Source organism: Ictalurus furcatus, chromosome 10, assembly GCF_023375685.1.
Source record: "Ictalurus furcatus strain D&B chromosome 10, Billie_1.0, whole genome shotgun sequence".
NCBI lineage: Eukaryota > Metazoa > Chordata > Actinopteri > Siluriformes > Ictaluridae > Ictalurus > Ictalurus furcatus.
This window is the reverse complement of record NC_071264.1, coordinates 13196208-13208129: the sequence shown is the minus strand read 5'-3', so window position 1 is coordinate 13208129 and position 11922 is coordinate 13196208.

The following is an 11922-nucleotide window of genomic DNA, read 5'->3' as shown; positions in this document are numbered from 1 at the left end:
ATAATAACATGAATTTCCCTTGAGTAAAGAGCCTCAGTAAATCGTAATAATTAACCCCTAGGGTGTTGTATGGTGTGCAGTGTGTATCGCTGTTACACATACCCTTACTGTTTCCACTGAAGAAAAAATGTTCTGTTCCTCACATCACAAAAATAATGCTAGCATGGGTTATTTTGCTAAAAGAGAAAAGATGTGAAAATGGTAGTATTCTAGTGTTTGCAGTGTATTTGGACTATGTAAGAACAGCAAGGTTCACTACAGAGCTTGTAAACGCTCCAAGTAGTTTGTAGTAACAGCTGGGCCTGACATGGAGAGCAGGCACTAGGGCAACGAGACGGAAGGAGGGAGGGTTGCAATGGACAAAAAGAAGAAGAAAAAAACAGCAAGAGAATGGAGTTGAAATGAATTACAGACAATATGATAAATGACAGAAAGAATTATGCATGTTTCGGACTCTATTAGCATGTGTTGTAAAATGCACATTGGAAACACGCCAGATTTTGAACAGGCTTTTATACTGCCTAGGCAGAGGTAATTTCTGTAGATTTTCATATGCATGGTAGGACTCATTATCTGAGAGAGTGACTCTGTTGAGCCCTTCCCACTTCCTCCTAGCCATTCCCCACCCTCTGTCCTTAATTAACACCAGATGTAGAAGTAAAATTAGCATATGTTTTGTACATTTGTGTAAACATATAAAATATTTATTAATTTTTTTAACTCAGTATTTGAGTACTCACCTATGAGCGAATCAAATATTTTTAGTTGTGCTTATTTATCATAATATTATGCTTGATAAGAGAGGATTGTATTTAAAATTTACATGTAATTATCATTTAATTAGTGGCTGGAAAAGGTGTACTAGCTTTGATATTAAAGGTTATTTCCATATGTTTGATACCAACACATGCATTTTTTTTTTAAAAATTTTTATAAGCAGTAGCCTGACTCAAATGAATAAGTGAATACGTCTTTATATAGGTTAAAGTTAGTTATTTTATAGGATGGATGAAAGCCTATATATTATACTACAAACAGTGTGTATGGTAATTGAAGATGTTAGGTGATAGAATAGTTGAGAAATATTCAACTGTTAAATTTGGGCACTATAAGTACTTGAAGCCATATGTGGTTGACTTTTTATGGTTTTATACATTTATAATTGCTACTTCCAGCATTTAGTGAACGGCCAGATGTTCAACATGCAGTGCACTGCACTCGTCAACTACCTGCAGTGAAGGTTGAGATCTGAGATGCATACGGTACTGATCAGACACAAAAGTAGGCCAGCCTATTTCGTGAGCCCCAAACCTCCACCATCCCCCATCCTTTTCCATCACTTCAAACACGGACTGCCTCTTGTCAGTCACAGGCATGTTTCAATTTTTCTTTAAGATTAAGGCTATATTACAAGTTACCTTTTTCATTATCTACGCAGAGTCTCGTTAGCTGTTTTGAGATCCATTTTCAGAGCTGTTACATATTTATGAACTTAAAAAAATAAATAAAAGCTTTGTTTCACAGTATGCCTGCTGGTAGCTAGGGCTAGATTGATGGCTCTGGCCCACTGCCCATGTTCAGGGTCTATCTACGCAGAAGGTGGGAGAGAGGGGGTGAGAGAGAGGAATCTATCTGTTTTGCTCACATGGCTGACAGTAAACTGACCCCCGCTGAGCTTGCTTGATCGGAGGCCAGTAAAAGGACATCGAAGCTGAGACATTCACCTTAACAACCCCCCACTGCCTCGGAAAGGGATCATTTATTACTCCTATCTGGCTGCCCATGACATCGCGTACTGGATTCTTTTCTGGTTTAATTATTTTTTTTAACTCTACATTTTAATCATACAAATCAGACATTAATACATAAACATTCATGAAGACAGCCGAAAAATAACACCGATGAAAGAGCACTCACTGCATTTGACTTGCTTTCAAGCATGAATTCATTAGCACAATCATGAACTCCCACGAACAGTAACAGCCCCATACTGATACCAGCACACCTGCTGATATGGAATCCCAGTGTTGTGCGGTTTGCTTGAGCAGCTCTTTCTCTCGCACCCATGCATCGGGTACAGTGAAAGGGGCACATGCTTCCTGTTTACAAACCCTAAGATCTTCTTCCCTGATGCACAAACTTGGGGCTGTGTGAAAACATCTGAAGCAATGCATAGCTGATCATATAAACCTTAGAAACATAATTTCACAATTATGTATCTGTAAATTTCGGATGAGCTGAGAATATCTATAGCATCAACAGTGTGTAAAAATGTAATTGCATTACATAACTTATGCTCTCTTAACAAGTAACAGTGTGACAATAGAGAAATGCAGTATGTGACCAAGAAAAGCAGGAGGGAGACAGATCAATGAGTGTATGGAGGATGGGTTGTGAGAACATTGTGGGTGTTGTGGTAGTTCTTGCTCAACAATAAGAGAATCATATTGGTGTGCATGTATGTGTGCGCATGTGTGTAACACAGGATGGGGGGGTGGGGGGGTTATTGCTTTGTAAAAGTGATGAAATGATGTCTCTGTACAATGCAGCTGTTGCTGCCGTAGACATGCTGCTATGTCTATGTAGCTGGTATTCCATTTCTTTTCTCTCAGTTTGTTTTCTGTACTTGAGCACCTTCACTCATAGCATATGCACAGGTTCTACAATTACAGGTTGATGTAAACAGTCATATCTGTGTGGACACCAATCCCAAAAGCATTTTTAATAGTAATCTAACATTCTAGAAGTCTAGAGTTAAATTAATTGTCAAACTGACCATTTTATGAGACCCTTCAATCTTCTTCATGTCTAGTTTTAGGGTCCAAAATAACGTCTCAGTATCATACCGAAGGAAATATGTCCTAATATTTCTCACTTTTTTGTCCTCTTTTCTTTTATCTATTTTTCTCTCCCCCCTCCCCCTCTTCTTTGCAGATTAGAATTCATTAGCAATCAAAGAGCCTCCAGAGAGCACTGGCTCTTAATTACCCACTCATTTGCATTTTTGCATATTAATGACTGCAGAGTTTTGGTGTGGCTTTTTTGCCGCAATGGTTTAAAGGCACCTCAGGCTGGTTCGCTGGGGACTAAGCAATGCCTGTAGGTCATGTTTCAGGCCTGTAGTCTCTAACAGCACAGTGTGGGTGGATTGCGGTTAGGTGCACTTATGACACAGGGGTTAAGGGCCAAGGTCCCTAATCAACATATGAAAGAAAGATCTGTCTTCAGCATCAGCAAATTATTGTCATATGGAATCGTTAACAACAGATCCTGGCTCAGACACACTGCAATGATAGTGTTTCTTTCTGTGGTACGTCCTGATTATGCTGCTTGTTCATTAAGATCATTCCAAATTTGTATGTTTTATTCTTCTTTTTTTTAAGATCATGTTTTAACCGTTTCAAATTGTAGCCTGTCAATAAGGAAAATTAAGATACATTCTTCTCCGTTGAAAAAACCCTATCCTGGTGTTCATTGTTAAAAATGCAGCAGGAGTCCTTACAGCTTCTGTCATAGCATGAAATCTCTTTCATACCGTTTCTCACAGACACACAGACACACTTTAATACCCTAAGGAAAGAATAAGGGGGCCAAACACTTCTAAAGGACCTCCATAGATGGTTTTGTAGTGCCCTGCTAACTCAATCTATTAGTAAAAACATTAATGAAACCCAATAGCTGGTCTGTTCTACTTAATGATTAATTTTCACTCAATGCACAGGTTCCTTATGGCTTGTTTTATGAAACATCATGAACAGGAGAGTTGGGACCTTCAAAATTACCTAAAAATGTAATTAGTCGCAAGCTAAGGTAAAATATTGCAATATAGTACATTAGTTCTGGAAAACCTTACAATCCAAGAATGTGGCATTAGGAAAAATGTATGTACAAAGCTACACCCTATTTACTGCATATTATACTATTTAGGACATTTTGTAGCATAAATGTCCACCCTGTATCCAAAATGTGCCCCTGCAAACAGCATCCACTCTTTGAAAAATGATCTGGGATCATTGTTTCCTGCTACGGCCACTCTCAGAAAAAAAGGTACTAAACTGTACTTTTTCTTGTCACTGGGGTGGTACCCTCAAGGGTGCATCCTTTGTACCTTTTGTAGTGTACCTTAAAGCAGTGGTGTCAAATGGACCACATTACACTTAGTCCAATGTCAAGGACTACAATATTTTTAAAAGAACACTATATCCACGTTTCCAAGTGAAAGATATATACTATAAGAGAGGTACAAAAGATGTACCCTTTATGGTACGGTACAAGTTTGGTACTTTTTTTTCCCCTTTTTTTACTGAGAGTGTCCTTCATTTGGATATTAACCTTGTGGGATTTCAGGACTGCACTGGATATTCCTCACTGTGCTTTCATTTGTGGTTACAAAACACCCCAATATAATGAACTATGTAGAGAATAGGGTGTTATTCATAGACACCGTGTACTCATGGAATTCCCACAATGCTTTGCGATAGGTTCGCGTCCAAATGATGTACGATAGCTGGTACAAAAAACCCATGATGTGCTTTTTGTAGGGAACAGGGAGTAGAGCACCATTTTGAACACAAGGTAGGATTTACTGGAACATTCGGACACTTTCGAGGAGAAAAGGTCACTTCAAAGAGGTAAAACACTCGGTTGGGTTAGCAATAAACAAATAGTAACGGATATTATTATTATTATTAAAAATATTAATTAAGGAATTTAATTCCCTCTTGTAATTTCCAGTACAAACCCCAACTTGTCGTGCCGTTTGCTAAGTTTGGCCTTTTGTTAGCAAAAAATTTTTTTAAATATAAAATTAGCAAAGAGGTCCAGAAACCTGTGGCACTTTATCACCCCCATCTGGCAAGTCAGTCAGATTTACCTACAACACGTGATATAAATAATGGAGTAAGAAAGTCCCCCCTCAAAAAAAAACAAACAAACAAACAAAAACAGTTTGTATTTATTTTACAATACACCTTTTTTTGTTCGTTGGTTTGATTAGCTAAGTCATGCTAACTCTGGTCCGCAACATTATGAGCTACATTATGGGAAGGCATTAGGGGACACTAATCTTTCACCGCTTAACTATATATAATTTAACCATTTTCATGTGATAAATAACTGAAAACATTGATAGGCCACTATACACGAAAATGTTGGATTTGAGACACTTTCAATTTGAGCCATTTCTCAAATTTGAGCCAATTTCTGCCCAGATCGGAGGCTTGGGTTCGTGAAGCATATCCTAGGAGTCCATGATGATGATTAATTTAATTACAGTGGTGGAGAGAAAAATATCATTATTAAAGTTGTATTTAGTTCTTATAGTTATTATCCTATTGAGCTGGAACTAAATGGGTTTAATCCAAACTTTAATAACTGAAAAACAAGAAGGACTATAAATAATGTCAGGTCGGACCTGTTCTGTCGGTGGAAAGTTCCGGAATAAAAACTCCAATAAATATCCAGATTATTACTTTACACATTAAAATGATGGGTCTAATATTTGAAAAGGTCTTAAAATAAATGTTGGCTTTAGGGAGCCGTGGTGCTTTTTATTTGTTTGTTTGTTTGTTTGTTTTTAACAACAAAACGGCTTCCTGGCTGCAACCCTTGAGTTAGAGATCATCTGGTGTAGGCATATCTCTGTATCACTCATTTGGAAAATAATAAATAATAAATATAGCTTTTCCATTTCATGCCAAGAACTTCTTTGCAAGATGTAATTGGATCTGAATTTGATGGTTTGGCCCCATCTTGTGGCAGAAGAAGTGCATTGGGTATCAAACTGTGTTCTTACTTTCTGTTTTCATCTTTAGTCTTCTGTAACAGCTCCGTCCTGGTCAGGGTTGTGGTGGATCTGGAGCCTGTCTTGGGAACACTGGGCGTGAGGTAGGAATACACTCTGAACACGGTCCATCGCAGTGCACACATATGTAAAAATAAATAAATAAATAAAATAATAATAATAAAAAAGGTTTGTATACACCTGACCATCTTACCTGTCACTCATACAGTCTCCTCCAAAAGTATTGGAACAACAGGCCTGATTCTTTTACTTTGCTATACATGGAAGACATTTGGGTGTGAGATCGAAAGAGACAATAGATAAGAATTTCAGCTTTAATTCTCTGATAATTACATCTAAATGTTTTGAACAACTTGACATGCCACATTTTGTTTGAACCCATCCATTTAAAAAATCATGATTAAAAATACTGGAACATGTGACTGACAGGTGATTCTTGTTGCTCATGTGTGCCCTGTTAGATTAATTGTTTAAACAATTAATAGCTCTGAATGTCTACGCTTTGTTTGAGCCCTGGGTTTCGTCTGTGAAGAGCAACATGGATAAACTAACATGAAGACCAGAGAGCTACATATGGGAGAAAAGCAAGCCAGTTTGAAGCTGAGAAAAGAGGGGAAAATCAATCAGAGGCATTGCACAAATACTGGGTGTAGCCAATACAACAATTTGAAATCTCCTGAAAAAGAAAGAAACCACTCGTGTACTAACAACCATGGACGTAACCTGGCCTCGGCATTCAGGGCTGTAGCCTTGATAATTTTTTCTTTAGCCCCGATTAATTCTCCACTTGGAGCAGTTGGTTTGTCACTACATAACTAAACGTCAGTAAAAGAAGACAGTCTTTAATTTTGTATCTTCAGTGAATGGAGGTGAGACCAATCAGACAGGGTTTACAGGAAAAAATGTGGAAATACTCATGTCTTATTGGCTGACAGCTCGCAATTCTGCCAAACGCTAGCTCACATAATCAGTGTGAGGAAGTATGGATATACACCGATTTTTTAAAAAACAAGTAAATGGGTTGAAACTGAAACACTAACATCCTTTCATGCTGAGCAAGAAGGTGCGTAAACATCTATATGAGTTTCTGAATATGTATAAGTTACGTGAATATGATATGAACAGAGCCTAATGACAGATAACATACTCTGCATGGCACTGTAGCTGCTAAACTCATACAATGACAGCTTAGTTGTTCCTTCCCTTGACTAGCGATACCAAACTAGCATAGTCTCGTATTAGATAGCCAGAAAGTTTTAGATTTTATCGGTCTGGTAGTCCTCAGTCAGTGATGACACCTGAGGCACGTTTTATGATGAATCCAACTTTTTGTCCAATTTTCACATTTTTAAATCAATTAGTCCTTGATGCATGAAAACGTTCTATGTAGAAGTATGTTTTTAAAAGTTTTTTTTAATGGAGAAGAATCTGGGCTCAGCCCTGGATGATTAACAGTTTAGCGAACACCCATGGTAACAATCAGACATGGAACAGGTTGGCTAAGGAAAACAACCACAATTGATGACGGAAACATTGTGAGAGCTGTGAAGAAAAACCAACAACATTTAGTGACATCACCAACAACTGCCACAGGGCAGGGCTGAAGGTATCACAATCCACCCGTCAAAGAAGACTTAAATAAATATAGAGGCCACTCATCAGCAGTAAGAATCAGAAAGCCAGATTGGAATTTTTTCACAAAAAAAAAAAAAAAGAGATGAACCACGAAAGTTCTGGAACCAAGATTAACCTCTACCAAAGTGATGGAAAGGCCAAAGTGTGGAGAAAGAAAAGGATCTGGTCATGATCCAAAATATACAAGCTCATCATTCAAGCACAGTGGAGGTAGTGTCATGGCTACTTCTGGAACAGCCTCACTAATCTTTATTGATGATGGTAGCAGCAGAATGAATTCAGAAGTTTACAGGAACATTTTGTCTGCTAGTTTACAGAGAAATGCATCCAATCTAAATAGGAGGAACTTCATCATTAAGCAAGACAATGATCCAGAGACACTACCAACACATCAAAGGACTTCATCAACGAGAAAAAGTGGAAGGTTTTATACTGGCCAAGTCAGTCACCAGACCTTAACCCAATTGAGCAGCGTTTTATCTCCTGAAGAGAAGACTGAAGGGAGAAACCCTCCAAACAAAAACAACAACAACAATAACTGCAGTAAAAGCATGGAAAAGCATCACAAAAGAAGAACGCAACAGTTTGGTGATGTCGGTGGGTCAGCGGCTTGATGCAGTTATTGCAAGTTAGGGATATGCAACCAAATATTAAGTGTTATTTACTTTAATTTACTTTCAGGCTATCCGTTTCTATATGTTTGCACACCTAAAAATTGAGTGGTCTGCTACCAAAGTTGCCATGTTCTAAGTTGTTTAACACATCTAGATGTAAAAATCAGGAAGTGAAAGGAGAAATTCTGGTCTATCGTCTTATATTCATTTTTTGATCTCAAACTCAAATATCTTTGGAGTATAGCCGTTTCAGTACTGTAGGAGGGGACTGTATGTGGTTTTGAACATCCCATTTCAGATTTAATCCCCCTTTGCTGTTACAATAAGCTCCACTCTTCTATAAAAGCTTTCCATTAGCTCTTGGAGCATGGCATTGGGGATTTACCCGTTCAGCCACAAGACCATTAGTGAGGTTGGGTGAGGAGGCCCGGGGTGCAAATGGCGTTCCCGTTCATCCCTAGAGGTGTGTAGTGAGGTTGTGGTCAGGGGTCTGTGCAGGCCACTCAAGTTCGTCCACTACAACCCTTGGCAAACCTTGTGTTCATGGAGCCCATTTTGTGCAGGGGCATTGTCATACTGGAATATGTTTGGGCCCCTTAGTTATAGTGAAGAAAAATTGTAATGCTACAGCATGCAAAGTCATCCTATACAACTGTGTGCTTCCAACTTTGTGGCAATAATTTGGGGAATACCTACATATGGGTGTGATGGGCCGGTGTCCACATACTTTTGCCTATATAGTTTAATTCACACCTGGGGCAATTTAGCATAGCCAGTCCACCTGTTGGCATGTTTTTGGGTTGTGGAAGGAACGCGGAAAACCCGGAGGAAACCCACACAAACATGTCCTCATGTCATCTCAGGGAGTTTTTGCCACTATTGTCTCTGGCTTGCTCATTAGGGATTAAATGTAAATCCATATCCAGATTTCTGTAAAGCTGCTTTGTGACAATGGCCATTGTAAAAAGTGCATAAATAATATAGAATTGAATAGGGAGAATATGCAAAACTCACAAAAAGCAATGACAGTAATCCAATCTCAGGATCGAATCAGAAACCCTGGAACCACACCACCATACCACTTACAAGTATGCTTGATTAATCTGACTTCTATTACTGACCTGTAAGCTTACACTCACAGTCCACTTTAGTAGGAACACCTATACACCTGCACATTCATGCAGTTATCTAATGAGCCAATCACGTGGCAGCAGCGTAATGCAAAAAAAAAAAATCATGCAAATACTGGTCAAGAGCTTCAGTTAATGTTCAAATCAAACATCAGAATGGGGAAAACATGTGATCTCTGTGACTTTGATCATGGCATGGATGTTGGTACCAGAAGGGCTGGTTTGAGTTTTTTAAACAGATTAACAGATTTTCATACACAACAGTCTCCGGAGTTTACACAGAATGGCGTGAAAACAAACAAACAAAAAAAAACAATCCTGTGAGCAGAGGTTTAGAGGATAAAACACTTCAGACTGATCAGAGAATGACCAGACTCACAACAGCCCTTCTGTTACCAACAACCATTTTTATTGATGTCTGATGTAAACATTAACTGAAGCTCTTGAACTGTGTCGGAATTATTTTTTTTGCATTGCGCTGCTGCCGCATGATTGGCTGATTAGACAACTGCATGAATGTACAGATTTACAGGTGTTCCTAATTAAGTGGACGGTGAGTGTATATTTAAATAGCATCTGCTGGCAATGATAATATATACTGAGACAGAGAAATCATAAACATTTCTTTTTTTTCTTTTTTTTAATAGAAAGGTCTTATTTCTTAAACCAGGACACCAGACATTTTTGGATATATTTCATAAAAATAAACAAACAAAACAAAATTGAAACCCAACAGAATAAAATGGAACCAAAAACCGGAGAAAAAATGGAATTACATGATTTAGACGATGCACATTTAGTGGTCTCATATACAATACAAATTCTTTTCATCAGCAAAAGTGCAAATTCTCCCAACTCGCCCATCCCTCCGTAGCTTCAACAGACACCAACAATTTAAAGGAATAGGACTTAATTTAAGCTGAAAAAGGACAGGATCGCTACTGTCCAAGCCTGAGATAGTGGGAAATATTCTGCCGCCCCAAAGTTTACCTAAGTGAACTGTTAGAATGTGCCCTAATACTCGGATCAGGGTTTAAAACCAAGACGCTATTGCTGAATTACTGTTTCTGTATGTTTTTCCTGCCTGTCTGCATTTTCTGTAATTATATACACTATATAATCTCTGTAAGGATTTGACAAAAATATTGTATATATTTCTAAGGATCGTTTATTTGTCCCTCTAACCACTGAAATTTGTTTTAACAAGTGATTGAAATCTACTATAGTGTGCTTGTACAAACTAGCATTAGAGTAGGAAAATAAAGAGAGGTCATATGTGGCCTCATATGTGCATGGAAGATTGACACTGTTAAAGATGAGTATGTGCAACTAGACCCTGGATGGATTTGAGGGGACCAAGGCCACCACAGTACCATTCTAACCTGCAGCTTTTTAATCTGTAAATGTGAATTCTGGAAAGACCTTTAAACATATTTACAGCCTCGTCTTTCCAACTAAAAATGTTGTATTAGAAAGCATATCCTGTTTGATGTACTGCTGCTGTTGTTGTTGCTGTTGTTGTTGCTGTGTCTGTCTAAAGATGCATGCTGTTTAGTGGGGCGGCAGTTCAAAAGGACTTCAACCCAAATATTAGCACGTTCAAGTTTTTCTTTCCATGTAGTTTTTTTTGTTTTGTTTTTTTGCATTTAAATAAATCATCATGTCCACAATGAGATATATATATATATATATATATATATATATATATATATATATATAAACTAAACACATTAACAAAATAGAAGAAAACAGCAACATTAACAGTAAAAACTGAGGGAGAAAGCACATAAAAGTGCTTTTTTGTTACAATCGCCAACCTGCAAACAGCACAGTGGCTTTGAAAAGCCTACCTTGTTGCCTATTTGCTAACCTCAGGACTGAAGGAAGGCAAAGGGAAAGAAACACATCACTTCTCTTCCCTCAGACCTAACAATGTTTACTCTCCTGCCATCGTTTGTAAGTGGGAATTTTGTAGTTATGGAATGCATCCTGGATATGTTGGTGGCTTCAAAAAAAACCAACAAAAAAAGACTCTCTCTGACACAAACTACTCTCTCTTCTCTGGATATTCTGTGGCCGAGAGGCTGGAATGTAGCCAGCTCAAACTGTAAACTCAGGGAAAGTAGATGTTAATCCTGCAGTGTGATGTTTTTGTCTAATAATCTAATGCTTTGATTCTCTTTTACTTGAGAATGCACATGATAGGCAGAGTATTGAGGGTGGGTGCATAGGTCTGTTTGGTACATAAAATCTTGACATGGACAGAAATTGTACAATAAAGCTTTGATTAGATGCAAGGCAAAAAACTATGGGGTGGTACCAAACCAATGGTCTGCAGTGTTTTTCAACCTGAGAAGCAATTGACTTAAAAAATAGATGATTACCCATAATCTCCACAATAGTGACTTGTGTTCTACCACACAATGACACACACAAGCACACCATGCACTGCTGCTCAGCATCATTTCAATAACTGAAATCACAACAAATCTGAAGCTATCACACGCGTAGGGAGACATCATTCATTCTGGAACATAACAACACAACAACTACCTGTGTTTGTACTAAAACGCTACTCGCCCTCCCAATTCTGTGCAAACCACTGGTTCCCACACCCACAAAGGACTCCTAGTGCAAAGCGCCTGTAAGCAACAGACAGCAGTCTCTCCATGGATGTGCAGAACTACAGCACAAATCTCTCTGTAGCTTGCATATACCTAGTCAGAAATCAACCCTTGGC